Source organism: Phalacrocorax carbo, chromosome 1 (assembly GCF_963921805.1).
Source record: "Phalacrocorax carbo chromosome 1, bPhaCar2.1, whole genome shotgun sequence".
Taxonomy (NCBI): domain Eukaryota; kingdom Metazoa; phylum Chordata; class Aves; order Suliformes; family Phalacrocoracidae; genus Phalacrocorax; species Phalacrocorax carbo.
Window position 1 is genome coordinate 193,606,201 of NC_087513.1, and position 16,648 is coordinate 193,622,848.

At 37.7% G+C, this 16,648-nt stretch overlaps 1 protein-coding gene across 2 annotated transcripts in view; it reads right to left on the reverse strand.

The window, feature by feature from the left end:
- FRY (FRY microtubule binding protein) overlaps window positions 1-16,648 on the reverse strand; it is a 221,354-nt gene that overhangs the window by 196,505 nt on the left and 8,201 nt on the right. The window contains exon 1 of one of the 2 annotated variants that reach the window (XM_064441052.1): window positions 2,280-2,364. The exons of the other annotated variant lie outside the window; for it this stretch is intronic. The gene's annotated coding sequence lies outside the window, so the exon portion shown is untranslated. Of the gene's footprint in view, window positions 1-2,279; window positions 2,365-16,648 lie in introns of those variants that run through there. 2 annotated transcript variants of the gene reach the window in all.

Sequence of the window (16,648 nt, forward strand, 5' to 3'; positions counted from 1 at the left end):
ATGTACATCCGGAAGAAGGTTAAATCAAAGCCATTATGATACCCTTTAAGTCTAATTCTTTTAAAACATTTTACCTGACTGTTAAGCTTGTGATTACAGCAGATGCGCTACTGTAAGACTTTAAAAGTAATGTCTGCCTTTCATGTAATGAAATTATATGTATTTCTCAACTCTGTGAAAAAAATTATTGCAGACAATCTTTCTAATGCATTAGTACAAAAATTATTCTTTATGGGCCAAATATGGACATATTTTTATAGTCAGTCTGCCCTTTAAGGTGCATCTTAAATCAGATACAGAGAATAAAAGATTATATTGTCTCGTGACAGCCAAAGAAAGATTTACTTAAAAATTATGTCAACAAACCCTCATGGATTTACTGCACATGAAATGTAGTTAAGGCTACTACCATTTGATGTAAAGAGTGACTGGCTTGTTCTTAAAATTTTAAAACATTTTTGTATGGTTCCTATTTTGCTAATGCTTCTTAGGACCCTGATTTTCTATTTTAAAATTCAATACATTTGATATTAACATACTTTTTTGGACATACAACCAGTGTTGAATATTAATTCAATGTTCCTTCTTGAAAATTACATAACTATACAAAAAAAAGAGCCTTTTATGTTTCCCAGAAGGTGAGCATTCAGCACAAGTTTTAAGATTTCACTCTACATTTTAATCATTATCCACTAGATAGGACACAGCAGACAGCCAAAGGATCGAACTGGCAGACCCTGTTACCAAACCAGGTTCTTCTTCATGTGCTATTTCTTTGGCACCATGCACAGAAATTTGTGCTGCAATCAGGAAGCAAGGGCTATAATTGCTTCACAAGGTCTCTCAGCACAGTGAAGTCTATAAACTCTTATACATCATAAGATTTGAGGTATATTACTGTCAGTGCAATGGATTTTGTTCACTTGAACACTGGAGTCTGCTTTAAAGCAGAGTCTTAACATCTCTAACAGCTGATGGTGGCAATCCAAATCTAGGAGACAACTAAACAGTTTTAAAAACAAATGAACAAACAACAAATCAGAAAACAAAAATCCAAGTCACTATAGCAGATGGAGCCTTCCCTATCTTAACCTCACCTTCCTCCCTATCTTCCTCCCTCATCTTCACATTCAAGTCACTCTGTGATGTACATAGAGAGCTTTCTTATGTCCCAAATACAACTTAAAGATGAGGCAGCATCTTCATCACTTGCCTACAAGAACATTAGGAAATCAATCTCCACAGTCCCTAAAATACCAACGAACCCAAAAAGAAAACAAGTTTGACAACATGCATATATTATATCAGACTTCAAAATGCAGAATCCAGAGCTTTTCTCTGAATCATCAACCCATCCTTTGCGAAGAAAATGACACTTCAAAAAAAAAATTCAAAAACTAAAATGATTAAGAGTATATTAAGTAATATCTGTAGAAATATGTGAGTGAGTACAAAAATACAGAAGGCCAAAAGAAAAGCAAGACATTATCAATTTGATACTTTCCATTAATAAATCAGTGGTCACTCACTCAGATCAATGGCTGGACACACACTCAATCAGCAATGTACCGATATCATAGCACGGTGGCATATCTTAACATAAGGCTCAATAAAATGCAGTAACATACAGAACTCGTGCCATTTTAAAATATGAACAGCAAATAAAAAAATGCAGTACCCTTCTCCCCCACATTTTCAATCAGCAGAAGGTCTTGCTAACAGCATTAAGGGGAAACCAAGCCAACTTTTTCAAGTCAGGAAAGGAAAAAAAGAGCTTTGGGACAAGCCAGTCTTGCCTTCCCTTCTACTTGTAAAATGCTGCACCAACACAAGCCATTCTACCAAACCTCAGTGTGCAAGGTGACACTAGGGGTACCATAATTGAACAGCAATTATCCTATGCAGATTACAAATATACATTACTACCATGCAGTACAATTTATTCAGAGAGAGGTAGGATATTCAAATCTTCACTAAATTAAAATACTGAACACAGATCATTATACCTCATTTGAATCAAGACACATACTGTACCCATGATTTTAAGCATCCTTATTAAATGTAATTAGATTTTGGCAAGTCTTTCCAACTAATGCAGCCAGTCAAAAGAAAAAAAATCACACATACTGGCTGATTTATCCCCACGTCTCATGAAAAATTAAATAATTTATTCATATCACTGTTGAATAGCTCTTAAATATTTTTCTTATATACAAACCCCTTTTTTCTTATTTTCAGTATTTTAATTTATACACAAATATGGTGTCAAATCAACTTACTTATTTTAGAAAGTGACTTTGCTAGACTGTATGCTGGTCTGAACTCCAGAAATGCTTTGAGAGAGTGCCTCAAGACTTCTAACTGCGACAATATTTTCACTGAAAAAAAAAAGCAGTGAATTTGTTACAGAATACTAGCTATTCTGTCGTAAAATCACAGACCAGCAACCTATGTTCTTACTTCGAGTAGCTGTATAAAATACTGTTAACCACTGACCTTCATTACATTAACTCACAGCAACACCAGAATGCTTTTACGAAAGTAGAGATAATGTGTTGTCCCACAGAATACATAAAGCTTATTTTGGCTGTGAAGACAAAGCCTTAGTCACAGTCATACGGCCATGAAATTGAGGTGTTCCTGGTCCTGGGAAAGGCAGAACATCCAAAGTATTTTTCTCACCTTCTATCCTTCAAAACTGACCTATCAGTCAACAGCATTATTCAACAATAATACAGGCTACCTGCATATGAAAATGAAGGAGAAGAAAAAAGCCCACAACATACTAATAACAGTTCTAGAAATGGATTTTCAATGGTACTTACTGAAACAAACCTCCCCAGCTTAAAATACAAATGGCTTCCAAGTTTAACTTAACTGTTATACTATTTTTAGCATTTTGACCTTTGTAATTTCTGTATTGTTTATTTTGCTTTCTTCAGGAAATTAACAATCCTGGCCAAAATCTCATGTTTGCCATGTATAAAGAAGAAACTCAAACAACAATATCAGCAGTTTTCTTCCAAAAAGAAATGAGTTGAAATCATCCTACGTTTTCCCTAGATTAAAATTAATAAATATAGACTAATTTTCTTCAGGCTGTTGTGCTTTTGAATATGAGTCAGCACAGACGTTTAACAATGTTTAGCTAATCCATTTTAATTTTATGCCACTTCAGTAAGTTCAATTTACCTTTCCTAGGCACCTCTGTAAAGACATGGCCTCCTAAGGCCCCTTCGTTGTCAAGCCTGTCTTTTTACAATTCTTTCTTTTCTCATTAACAAGTCACAGGTTTATCTTCAGGTTAAGACAAGACACCGTTCATTTCTGTATGGTCTTTCCAGAGTAAGTTTCAGTCATGGCTATGAGAGTATGCTGAGCTGAGGGCATGTCAGAAGATCTGTTTAAGCTCAACTAATTAAGGTGATGAACCCCTCTATTGACAATAAATGGCCTTATAACGTTGATTATGATCACTTGTGCCTGCATCATCGTTTTCAAAAAAAAAAAAAAAGCGCAACCATGAAATAGTAAAAACAAAAATTTAGGTATTGGCAGTTGATATTAACCAAGCCCTGAAGTATGCAACAGCTCTAAACATTTCAAATTTAAAGAACAAGAATAAATGAAGCGCTTTGTTGAAAGAAGAAAAAGGTATCTCTGTGCAGTGTATCCCTTTGGCAATGCCATGGTTTGTCCTCACGGTCACAGTTTCTGTCGTCCCCTTGCCATGTGGGAATGAACACAACAACCCAGTGATACCATTGTTTGGACAATGATGCCTAATATGAATGACTAACTTCATAATGGCACGACAGACAGACATGTCACTCCTCAGGTTTCAGTTTTCATTTTTAAAGAGTGAGCTTCTACCTATCACAGTTGAGAAAAAAATTGTAAAACAAGCCTATCGCATGCAAGATGCCTGCCTGAGTCTGCACCAAGTCTGAAAAAAAGAGTCCCAGTGTATGAACTGACCCAGATCACTGCACCTAGATGCCTTGATGTGTCACTATTCACTATTTTATTAGCTAAGCTCTTTAACATAGAATAAAAGGAAAGAAAACAAGATGTACATGACTTCAGACTACACTGCAAGCATGTCCTAAAACTAGGAGAGGTTCATGGTGATATAAAAGAATAAGCAGAGATGCAGGGACTATAAGAAGGTTGAAGAGTCAAAAAAATATAGTTTTAAAAATATTTATATTAATAGATGACTAGGCTGAAACAAGGAAGTATGAACTACCACATTCTTCAGAGAGCTTCAGCAGTGATCCAAAACCCTGCAGAGCAAGTATATCAACGTATATATTTTATCTATCTATCTATCTATCTATCTATCTATCTATCTATCTATCTATCTATCTATCTATCTATCTATCTAAACTGTCCAAGGTCAGGTTGGATGGGGCTTTGAGCAACCTGATCTAGTGGAAGGTGTCCCTGCCCACAGCAGAGGGGTTGGACTATATGATCTTCAGAGGTCCCTTCCAATGCAACCTATTCCATGATTCTATGACACAGCTCTGTTTCCATTCTAGCCTACATTTACAGCACGGAACACAATGGTCTAGAGGACTTCAGCTTACTCTGTTAACCTGTTTTCAAAAGCAAATCAAATAAAGCTTCTCCCATGTATACTGCTGACCTACCAAATGAAAGACTACACCCATCTTTCCATCATGGTCCATCAATTGCTTATAGCAAGCAATTTGCATTTCCTTTGAGTTAAGTGCCCTTGAGTGTACAGTAACACAGCTGCAGGGGATTTCACAAGCATAATGGTGCCATTCCAGACACACAAACTACATTAAAGTGCTCATATCTGACACAGCACAAATGATGGAGTATTACTGCTAGTGTAGTAATTTGGGGGGGTACAAAGAGAATGGAGAGAAAGAAGGATTGTATTTAAAAAAAAGAAAGATCACAGAATAAAGGAGGAATCTGGGTGGGCACAACAGAGTATGGGTGTTAGAGAGCAAACGCAAGGCTATTTAATATGCTTTTTCTAACACAAATGTTGATGTACAGGGAAAAAAAAAGTGAAAAGTTACAGGAGAAAAAAACCAAAACCAGAAGTAAATAAGGAGCAGAAAAGGTAGCTTGAAGACAAAAAGCAGCAACTGAGAAAGGATAAGATACAGAGGGCCTATCCTGCCCAAAATAATGTGCTTTGACAGTCACCAACGGACCACATCACCTCAGGAAGAGCCTGTTCAGGCACTGGGAAGCACAGGAGCCTTGGGCATGTCTGAGTCACCTGACTTAAGATCTGATAAGGCTTTTTGCATTTTTGTAAGCTGGGGAAGTAGAATAGGAAGAAGGAAAAAGCTTTATTTCCTATGGTGATGAAATATTTCAAATACCCTAACAAAGGCAAAATGGAGGCAATAATCCTTTTTTATATACTTCATAGCTCTTCAAAGACCTGCACGATTGTACTGTTTCCCCCTAGAAATTTAAAAATCCTCATTTTCACCTGGAAATAGAGATACCCAAATTTAAAAAAAAACAGTACATATTTGTTTCTATAAAGGGTTCAATTTCCTCTGATTGCCTCATACAAACACATCTTCAGTTTCAGTAGGGATGAGCTGGTATTGATTTTTCTCCCCTTAAAACCTTTTAAGTCCTCCTAGTAAAGATGACCTGATTGTTTTGCAACAAATCTTTTGCCCTCATGCTCATCTGTTGCCTATTTTTAGGCATATTCCAAATAATAATAAAAAAAGCCAAATAATCCAGACTTGCCATTAGCTTGACTGAAATCCACTCTTACACCTTGTTCCTACTTTTTAACAACTATAGAGTTAAACTGAACTATTAACTACAGACATTATAGGCTCCAGTGCAAGCCAGGAATTCAAAGCATGCATTTGAGTATTTAGTGATGTAAATTTCTGGCTACACACACACAAAAAAAAAATCAGCCAGACTCACTAAGTCCATGTATCCCCAAACCACTCTCCTCCAGGAAAGCAATGAGATACAGTATTAGCTCAGCAAGAGAGATACTTATACTGCAGCTATTGACTGCATTGCTTATAAGTGGGGTTAAGAAAATGCACTTTAAACCTCTAGAGAAACAACTGTTTTTCTTTAAATGCTAAGTATTTAAAACAAAATATCCACAAGCAAGCACCATGAAATAAAAAATATGAAGAAAGTCTCTCTTTCTGGTTCCATCACTTTAACTCTAATGGCTGACAATTTATCATAAATGGTCTTGATTAAATCTAGCTGTGAAGATTGTCTTAGGTTTTAAAGCAGAATAAATTCTGACTGGAATCAGCTACTGAATCCTTCAAATATTACCAAAAAAGGTCTAAAAGACACTGCACCAACATACTATTAACATAGCATTTCCTACCTGAAAATATAGAAGGTCTTTTCTTAGGGCGCCTTGGATGTATAGGCTCTATATTCCTAATATTTCTTGGAAACTTTCCTTTAAAATCATTTTCTAGCAGGATGTCTGGTGGTAGGCTTCTCCGTCTTGTTGATTTATAATGAGTGTGATATGAATTCAGTTTACTCTTAGTCCTAGAGTATAAGTTGCTGTCATCAACTGCCATTATAGAGCACTAACTGTTGAAGCCACCCCAGCGCAAAGCCAGACCGAACCTCCAGAAGTACTTGGACTAGTGGTTACAGACCCAAGCAATCTCAGATGTTCTCATGCTCCACTCGACACTCGCTCGGGAAGTTGAGCAAGGTGATAGGCGTGTGCTGGAACAGGTGTAGAGTTACTGCATCGCCCCTCCTTGCATCGGTGAACAGCACAGGGAGGAGGCATGCTGAAATAATTCGTCTGAAAGTTTTGAGGTAATTAGGAAGTTAAACAAACCTGAGCTCAGCAGCATAATCTGTGCAAAGGGAAAAATACAATTTAATTTGAGGCACTGTCTAGGGCTAGTATAGTTTATATTATACCAATATTAATAGCATTTCTCAGATCAGTTCATTAATAACTTAACTTGGCAAGCTAAACAAATGTTGCTAAACCTTAGAAAAAGAAAATAGAGGGAGGGAGAGAAAAAAAAACAACAAAAAACAGAAGAAAACCAACCCCGTCCCTAGCCTAGGGACCTGTCTGGGGAAAGGTACAATGTGAACAGTCCTGTCCTTTGACAATGTTACATTTTAAAGATTGATAAATAGTCCAAAGCACAAAGGTTGTTATGGCCACAAGTATCAGTTTGGGGTTTCTTTCCTCAAGAAGCGATAATGTTATTTCCTACTGGAGTCAGAATCAAAGATCTGCCAGCAAGACTGATTTTCTTTCCATGTAAGTACTGACTAATATAACTAAGCCATTTAAAGGGGTGTATGCCAAAGATGGTCTGTAAATTCTCCATTTAACTAAAAGCCAAGGTACTTTTCCTGTTTTGTTCCAGTTATCCCAGTGAAATCTTTTGAGACTCCCAAGTATATGATCTTCTTAAATGTTCAGAAAAACAGGACAAATCCTAACATTTTCTATGAACCTGCTAATTTTCCTATCACAAATGAGACAAAATAAATTAGTAAATTTAAACTAACAAACCTTCTAACTACATACATTTTGCTGTTAAATAACAGTAAGTTTTAATATGGCAAAGTGAATAAGGAGAGTGGTAACTCAAAGTGTCAGTAACTAATGTTTTAACCAAGGATACTTCAAGCAAACTGATTTTAACACCCGCAGATAGAACTTGATTTCTCCAAATCATTTAAAACACTAAAAAACATGAATGCTTTAATTGCTTTCCTAAAGATAGGTTGTACTGTATGAATGGTGTAATGATCAAGAGATTGGCTGCTCAAAATAGAGTTTTTGTATGAAATTCAGTACAACCTTTATTATTGCTGACAAGAAACTGTTCACCTACATGCTTTTGGAAGGGAAGAGGGAAATTATGTATCTTAATATATATCTGTATAGCTTTTAAAATACTTTATTGTGTTAGAAATGCAGAAAGATGCAAAGAGTCTGCTAGATTTTGTCTTCTTCCTCTGGAAATTAAATCACATTTGGCTGGAAACTGAAATTACGTACTAATAATCCAATCTTAAATACATTGGTCGCAGAAATTGTATCTTGCATTCAGACAAACTGGTTATTTAAACCAAAGTGATTCAAACCAAGTGAACACTAACTGTAGGCAGCAAACTGATTGTTTCTGGTCTTGCTGAGTATTCAAAGGATTGTGAGCTCTGTTTATATGCAGAAATAAGCTTCTGAAAATCCCACTGGATTCCAAAATAGGTTAGGTGGCAGGAATTAGGTTATAACTAAAGGGAATTCTACATCTAAATTGCTCAGGTACTTTTTAAAGATTCCTCTAGGCATTGGTCTTCATCATTAGAGGTCAAAATACTTCTTTCATGTCCTTCAAATCTGTAGAATCTGTGGATCTCATCCACTTTTTTTCCCAGTTATTAAAAAAAAACCCACCACAGGTCAGAGGAGCTTTACTTGCTTCCTCTTCTCTTCCAACTCCACTTGCTTTTTCAGCTTTGACTGAACCAATATAGAAACATGCAGTCCATTCCTGACAGTCCAACTAAACCAAAGTAACTGAATCAAATGCTTTTCAAACCAACAGAAATTGCTTAAATCTTAGCAAAAATATATATATTGGAACAACATGGGAAGACTGAGAAATAACAAATATTAAATGCAGGAAATTACACTTGAGGTACTTTAACTTGAAATTTGGCCAAAGCTTTAAATAAAATTTCAGCATCTTCAGTAAGTGACCTAACCACCAGGATACAGGGTATTCTGGAAACAGCTCTTAACTTTTCCTGCTGAAACTACTCCAACATGTATAAATAATTAAATATTCATTAGAAGAGTGACTTGAAAGTGCCTGTCCCATATTCTAGCTGAGTGATACAATTGCTGCACTAAACAATCTTATCTCCTGCAGCCCAATGAATATTCATGCCAAGTGGAATATTTCCAGCAAGAAAAATCTCCGCTGCAATGCTCAAAGGTGCAACAGTGATCACACTCTTTCAGACGGGGGGGCGAGACCTGCCAAGGGTTCTGTCCTGGTTTCAGCTGGGACAGAGTTAAATTTCTTCGCAGCAGCTAGTATGGAACTATGTTTTAGATTTTTGCTGGAAACCCAGCGGCGGCACGCGGGAATCTAAGAACAGTTGACCCTTGAGTGGCTTTCAGGTGGAAATCCAGAAGAAGACAAATGAAAACCCCAAACATCTCATCACTCAATTGCCTTTTGTAGGATCCACTCTAGAAGGCATACTTTGAAAATTCATTTAGACCTAAAAATCAAGACAGGCAAATACTAGGTCTGAAAACTCAAAATACTAAGCAGGTAAAGTAAAGGAATATGCAGCAGTAGAACAGAAGCTGAGGGTCTGAAAGCTGTTGGAATGAGGTGCCTAAGTGCCATTTTAGTAGCCTTTTTCAGTGATTTAGTTTATGTAACTCCTATTGGGAATTTTCTCATCTTTGAGGGGCATATTTTAAAAATTGACAGTCTTCTCCCAAGGAGACCACCTCAGAATAAGTTACAGCACAATATGAAGAACAAAACTGGGAGCAGGGAGGAAGAGGGACTTGGAAGAGCTGATTATTAATTATAAGACTGAAGAAAATCAAGCAGATGCACTGAGCATTCAAAAAAGATTTTAAGATTGAGCACAGGAAGAAAGAAACACTCTTTGTAAAAATTGAGATTCTTCTCCACCAAAGTTGAAGCGACAATATCCCTCTCAGACCTCTTATTTTCTACCTACAGATGGAAGCTTTGCACCTTTATAGATGGAAATAAAAACAGAAAAAAAAAACCCAAACCAAAAACAACGCAACAAAAAACACAAGCATGATGTGTGTGGAAATATAAACTTGTTGACTTACATGCAATTAACCACAAGGTTCTTATACATCCAGGAATCCAGAAGGAAATCAAGAATCAAATGGTTGAAGCATTTTGCAAAAATAAGTAGATCATTGAAAATTGCAACAGAGACTGGAGAATGAAATATTTAAATACTTTTTTTAGAAGGATACACCATAGTTTAAGAAATTACACTTCACCAAGCCTTTTATCTGAAAGGATGATTAAAATGATAATTAAGAGTTGAGTAAGTGTCCTGGTTTTGGCTGGGATAGAGTTAATTTTCTTCCCAGTAGCTGGTATAGTGCTGTGGTTTGGATTTAGTATGAGAATAATGTTGATAACACACTGATGTTTTAGTTATAGCTAATAGCGCTTAGACTAAATCAAGGACTTTTCAGCTCCCCATGGTCTGCTTGGTGCACAAGAAGCTGGGAGGGGACACAGCCAGGACAACTGACCCAAACTGGCTAAAGGGATATTCCATACATATGATGTCATGCTCAGCATATGAACGGGGGGGAGTTGGCCAGGGAGCAGCGATCACTGCACAGGGACTAGCTGGACATTTGTCTGCAGGTGGTGAGTGGCTGCATCACTTGTTCTTCCTGGGTTTTGTTCCTCTCTTTTTTTTGTTGCTTTCTTTTTCAGTACAATTTCTTCTTCTTTTTCTTCTTCTATTTTATTTCAGTTATTAAATTGTTCACATCTCAACCCATGAGTTTTCTTACTTTTGCCCTTCTAATTCTCTCCCCCATCCGATCGGGGCACAGCAAACCATGGCAAAAACCTAAGTTAAGCTGTTATTTATTTATTTGGTTTTAGACATGCTGTCACAAGGGACAAAAAGACAGGACTAAGCATCCACGACAGGGATATATGAATTGTTTCTTTTAGTGACTGTGCCAGGCTACCCCTAGTTAAAATATTTGTAAAACTAAGGTTACAAAGGCAATGTTCAGGCTACTTATTGTATTTTGGGTGGGTTTTACAGGTGTCAGAATTGTTTAAAGAAATTAAGTTGATCAATAACAATTAAGTTGAGTATTCTTAGGTACCTGCTTGCTCAGGAGACTGTATGTACCTATTTCAAAAACATTGCCTTTGGTTTTTTTCCCCATAAGCACTTATTACCTAGGTCTTATCCCCTTTGCATAGCAGAACAGTCATAGACCTACAAATGTATCTGTGCTATGAAGTCTCTAACCTCTTTTGTTTTGCATCTCAAATAGGAAATTTAAACAATTCAAGAAGAGAAACAGGGAGTCAAAAAAGTGAGGAATACATACAGCTGTTCAAACTCTCCAACTGTTACTCAAAAATGATTTGTTTAATTTTCTGGAATAACCTAGTAGTTTAATCCATAGGATGTGAACATCTGACACATTCTTTGCTTGAATTAACCCATTTCTTCCAGTCTAATGCTGTTATAAGCAAAGAGCCTGAATTTGATACAGTCTTAGCATCCAAAAAACCTGTCTTTAGTCAAGCATCATTTTTCAGAAGAGGGTATAAGAGGAAAAGCTGCGGTCTACAGCTTCCTCACAAGGGGAGGAGGGGCAGGCACCGATCTCTTCTTTCTGGTGACCAATGACAGGACCTGAGGGAATGGCAGGAAGATGGGCCTGGGGAGGTTTAGGCTGGATATTAGGAAAAGATTCTTCACCCAGAGGGTGGTGGAGCCCTGGAACAGGCTCCCCAGGGAGGCAGTCACAGCACCAAGCCTGACAATATTCAAGAAGCCCTTGGACAATGCCCTCAGAGATACAGTTGTCCTGTGCAGGGACAGGAGTTGGACCTGATGATCCTTGCAGGTCCCTTCTAATTCAGGACATTCTGTGATTCTATGAAAAGGTCAACAAATAACCAGTCATGGTCATACTCTCAAAGACAGCAGAGAGATCATTCTAGGTTCACATTAATTTCTACCTTTGTAGCAAACACTTGACTCATAGAATAGTGCAATTAGTACTTAGTTGCCAGGCTACACCTGACCTTAGAGTAAGCTAAATCAGAGTGGTAGATGCTAGTCACATCATGCACTACACTTAAGTTTTCATTTGTGATGGATAATATTGAATTACAGTCACAGAAAAGAGAAACAAGCTTTCAGCCCAAACAATTCCTCGCCTCCGTCAAACACAAACAAGTAAAACACAAAGGAGAAAACACATATTTTCCAGAGTTGATTTTTATAGATGCATATTGACAGGAGATTCGGCCAAGTGTTCCAACTGCATTGTCCTTCAGCTGAAAGAAGATAAGCACCTTTAATTTATAGTCATATTCCTGTTTGCTAACAACAAACAAAATACATGGTTAAAGCTGTAATCTGGTTCTAAGACAATATTAGTCCCTTACTGTTTGATCCATAATGTGCACTTCCCATATTAAGAGGGGAAGCTGACTCATGTCACAGCATTTCATAATCAGACCAATTCATATGCTAATGTACATTTGTAATAATTTCACTTCACGCTGATGTTCCCATTACATGATAGCTGTCATAGCCTTATCTACATGAGGACTTGAAAGCTGATCCTTCTCCAACAAAAAAGCAGCAAACCCTGGAAACAGGCTTTTTCTGGCAGCGTACAGTGTAAAGAGGCACAGCACAGGAACCCAGGTGGCTGGTGGGGCTCCTGGCAGGCAGCCTCAGAGCTGTCAGGCCACACGGATTTGCCCAAGCGGCAGCCCAGAGTCTGGGCATCTTCCAAAGATCAAAGGCCGAGGGTGGAACTTGTCGGAATCGCATGACAGTAACACTCACAATTACAAAATCATGCTTGCTATTATACCACTGCAATCTGTGGCATTAGGCTTATGCCCTGGATACAGCACTAAGAGAAAGACCTAGAGGCTATGCAGGAATTTTATTTAGCAGAGTGTAGTATTAGTCCTGAATAAAACATGGCAGATGTCCCTGTTTTTCCTTATTGCATTCTGTGTAGAAAGTGAGTACTGCAAGCAAGCTATGAATATGAAGGTTACAGAATTCAGAGATGATTTTCTATTTAAAACCACTTCTGAGTGTTCAGTATTTTACATAAACTAAATTTTGTTAGCACATATCTGTGAAATAATAACACATTTCAGCTTCTGTAAAAAAAATGTTACAGGAAAAAATTTAAAACGTTTGGAACTTGAAAGTATTTTTTAGAGAGGATCACTTTAATGAAAGTTTCCATCAGTTACAAAGAGTTTGTTCTACACTTGCTGTTAAGTGAGGTCACTGTCCAAAGTCATCCCAGTGATTTAGGAAATCCACTCTTCTTCCCTTCCTTATCAGAAAAACTAAAGGGTAAAGAAAATTCTGCTTTTCGTGTGGTCTATTAATAACATACAGACTTTTAAAAATTCCAATATATTTAAGTTCTACTAATACAGTGCTGGAGAGATGTGAGACAGACAGATAGGGCTGCCCTGTGGCAGAAATAGTCCCTTGCCTGAGACTCTGGATCGCTCGTGTTACATGAAATTCTGTTAGTGAAGAAATGAGAAAGGCAGCCAAAACTTATCTCACCCTTCAGTAAACCTGCCCTACGCAATGTAATAGAACAGGCCTAAATCAGGTTTCGCATGTCTTTCCTACATTGCAAAAAAACAGTGTATCAGAGAACACTTTGAAGTAAGTGCCAGACTGAAAAGAAGGGAGAGAAAATTCTGCTATACAGTCCTCTTGAGCCCTTGTGAAGATTTCATTTCTCATCTTTTCCCACCTGCCACATCTTCCTATAACGTCAAACTCTGCTTAAAGCACAGTCATTTAACTTCCATCACATCCCCCCTGAATATCCATGCCTTAGGTCTTAACAGGCTGTGTGTCACAAGGATGTGATCTTGAACCCCTGGGGAGTATCATGTCATCGTGCATGCACATAAAAAGAAGGTAACAACTATCACCAGTCTTTTAATCCAGCAGTAATAGTTGCCTCTTTAATATCTGTTTCCTCTTCTGAGTCTAGATATTACTTCTACATTCACATAATGAAACGTATTTTGTATCATCCATTACAAATTAAGGGTGAGATTCAGACCATTTGACTCCCACTTCAGTTTGGATCAGAGTGAAACCTGCCCAAATCTCAGGAATCCATATTGCCTTCTCTCCAGCACCACTTAAGCTCTGAATCAAGGCCGTCATGATCCCACACGTCATCCAGGCCAGGAGCTGTACTTGCTTTCAAAATATTTGTGCTTTTGGGATGGAAAAAAAAAAATAGGGGAGAATTTTGTTGGCTCTAGTGAGACTGGGTTCCAGAACAGCGGGAAGCACTACTCCCCAGGCTCCTGCTGGTCTAAGCTTCATTTGTACCCTCATGTTGGGGGTAAACTGTTCTTAACACTGACACCTGCTCATTTTCAGAAGTGCAGTGGTCTGACCAGCCAGGTATAGTTTTTATCTTTATTTTCCATTCAAGACAAATATGTAAAGACAGATGGATCTCATACATGTACTCAGGCCACGCCTAAATTCAGAGGCACAAATCATACTGTTAGTTTTCAGAAATATGTGTATTCATAACTACTATTAAAGGAATTGGAGCATAGAAATTTTTCTTGTTCAATATCAGCTCAGAGGACACTTGATTATATGCTGAGCCTGTAGCTTTCCAGCTTCTCCCTGCAAAAGCCCACTTCACTTTCACGCATGGTGTGATGTGCTGAATAGGAAAGAGGCATTTAGCTATGATAATTCTAGAGTTTTAGTAACAATACAATAAATGTAGACAGATCCCTAACAGTGATAGAAACATAATGTAATTTTATTCAATTGATTCTCTAAATTAGTGCTTTCAGTTTCATCTAGCAATCACAAAGGTATCTATTAAAGCAACAGTATTGGCCAAAGGAGCACACAAACTGCAAGGTGTGAGCCTATCCTTCAGTTTTCCCCAGAGATAAAGTAGTCTTTACAAAAGCATCTTAAATTTTCATCTAAGATGACAGATGCATTCCATCTCCATCAGTCAGCACACCATCCTCCTTCCTAGCTGTCACACTCACAGGGCAGTCAGAACCACGTGCGTATTCTTGATGTTTGGCACACAGAAATAGGTTTAAAGTTATTTGTCTGGCATCCTTTCAGTGCATCCCCTTCCATGGGAATTGTAACATACAGATTTATATACACTTTGACTTAATTTTATTCGCTCTCTAGTATTAGGGAAATACTCAATTTGCTCCCTATATATTTGGCTGTGTTTTAGCTTCCACAGAACTACTTACAAAACTGTCCCAAGTGTGGGAGCGATCTATAAGAAAATGAAGGTTTCTACCTGAGGCGAGAGCTCTAGAAACACCAGAACACAGCCTTACCAGCTACTTTGAATGTCTGATTGAGGCACAACCCTGAGGACATGAGTTTCAGCTCAGACGCCCCGCTTGTACCCAGCAGCAGTGTACAAGAACCAATATGATATTGCTACAGCATTGTAAAGCATGGATGTGTGAACTATCTTTAAAACCTCCAGATATGGATAGAAATATCCCACACCTGATTTGTATGTGTTTAATTGTACAATATTAAACTTCTGTAGTTTTATTATAAATACTTATTTTGCATTTGAACACAATTAATAAGACCCACTTATTGCACCTAAAACTGCAATACAGTAGGATACTTCTTTTGTAAAATAAGCATTTTTCTGTGCACAGGCTTAAAAGAGTTCTGTCACCTTTCTTAGCATCTGCACCTGAATCAGACAAGCTGATTACTCATGCTTTGCAGTGCTCCCAAATTTGAATTCCACATTGCAAACAAAATCTCTCCCTCTCTCTGCGCCCCTCTCTCATCTGAAGTAAGCAAAGCCTTGCTGGGTAAAATGAGAGGGGCTGAGGGAAAGTTTATCTACACATGTTCAGAAATGTGGATTTAGAAGCAGTCTGGAGTCCCTCTTACATTGTCATGGAAAGACAGAATGCAAGCAAGGAAAGTAACAGCTACCTGAATAGTAAATCTACATGTTGGGGTTTTTTGGGGTTTTTGTTTGGTTGGCTGTTTTTTTCTGCATACTCCAAGATACAAGAGTGTAAAAGATCTGTAAAAAATAGGGAAAAGGAAAGGATGTGAGGAAATTCACCGTCTCCAAACCACAGGAAGCAGTGGCCAACAGCAAGCAACCGACACAGTGCTGCCCCGAGCAACAGTAAGCACTGCTGGGCAAGCACAAGCAGTGGCTGACCCCTAAAGCAAGCTTTAAGGTAAGTGAGAAATTACAAGTGCCTAAAGACTGAAAAAGGGGAAAAAACCCACAAAACATGAAAGGAAGAATAAGATTCCCTATACAGACTAACTTGAAGTCAGATATATTTTGAGATTCTCTTTCCTCCACCTTGTTTCCTGAAGATGTATGAGAACCTAACTAGTTAAAAAGCACTGCCTTTTTAAACAATGCCATTAAAAGCTCCCAATTTTACCAATTATTTTCTTCTGACTTTTTAAAGCTTCAGCTGCATGACAAGGTGGCATCCAAATCATGCCTGAAACATTGTTCCTGGACAGGACTGGAAAAACATCATGCTATATTACACTGGTGCAAACCTGACACGGTTTATATAGCCTGCATTCCAATGTTAGATTCAAGTGAATGTACCTGTGCATTTTTTAATATATATATTTATATATGCTTTAATGTGGCTCATAAAACCATACAGAAGTAAACTGATTATTCAATTTCCCAATGATTATTCATATTAGGACCCTCAGTGGTCACAGCTACTATTAATACAATCAGAACAAGAACAAATTAGAAAAACATTTGAAAATTTGGATGAGATTCTTTGCAACT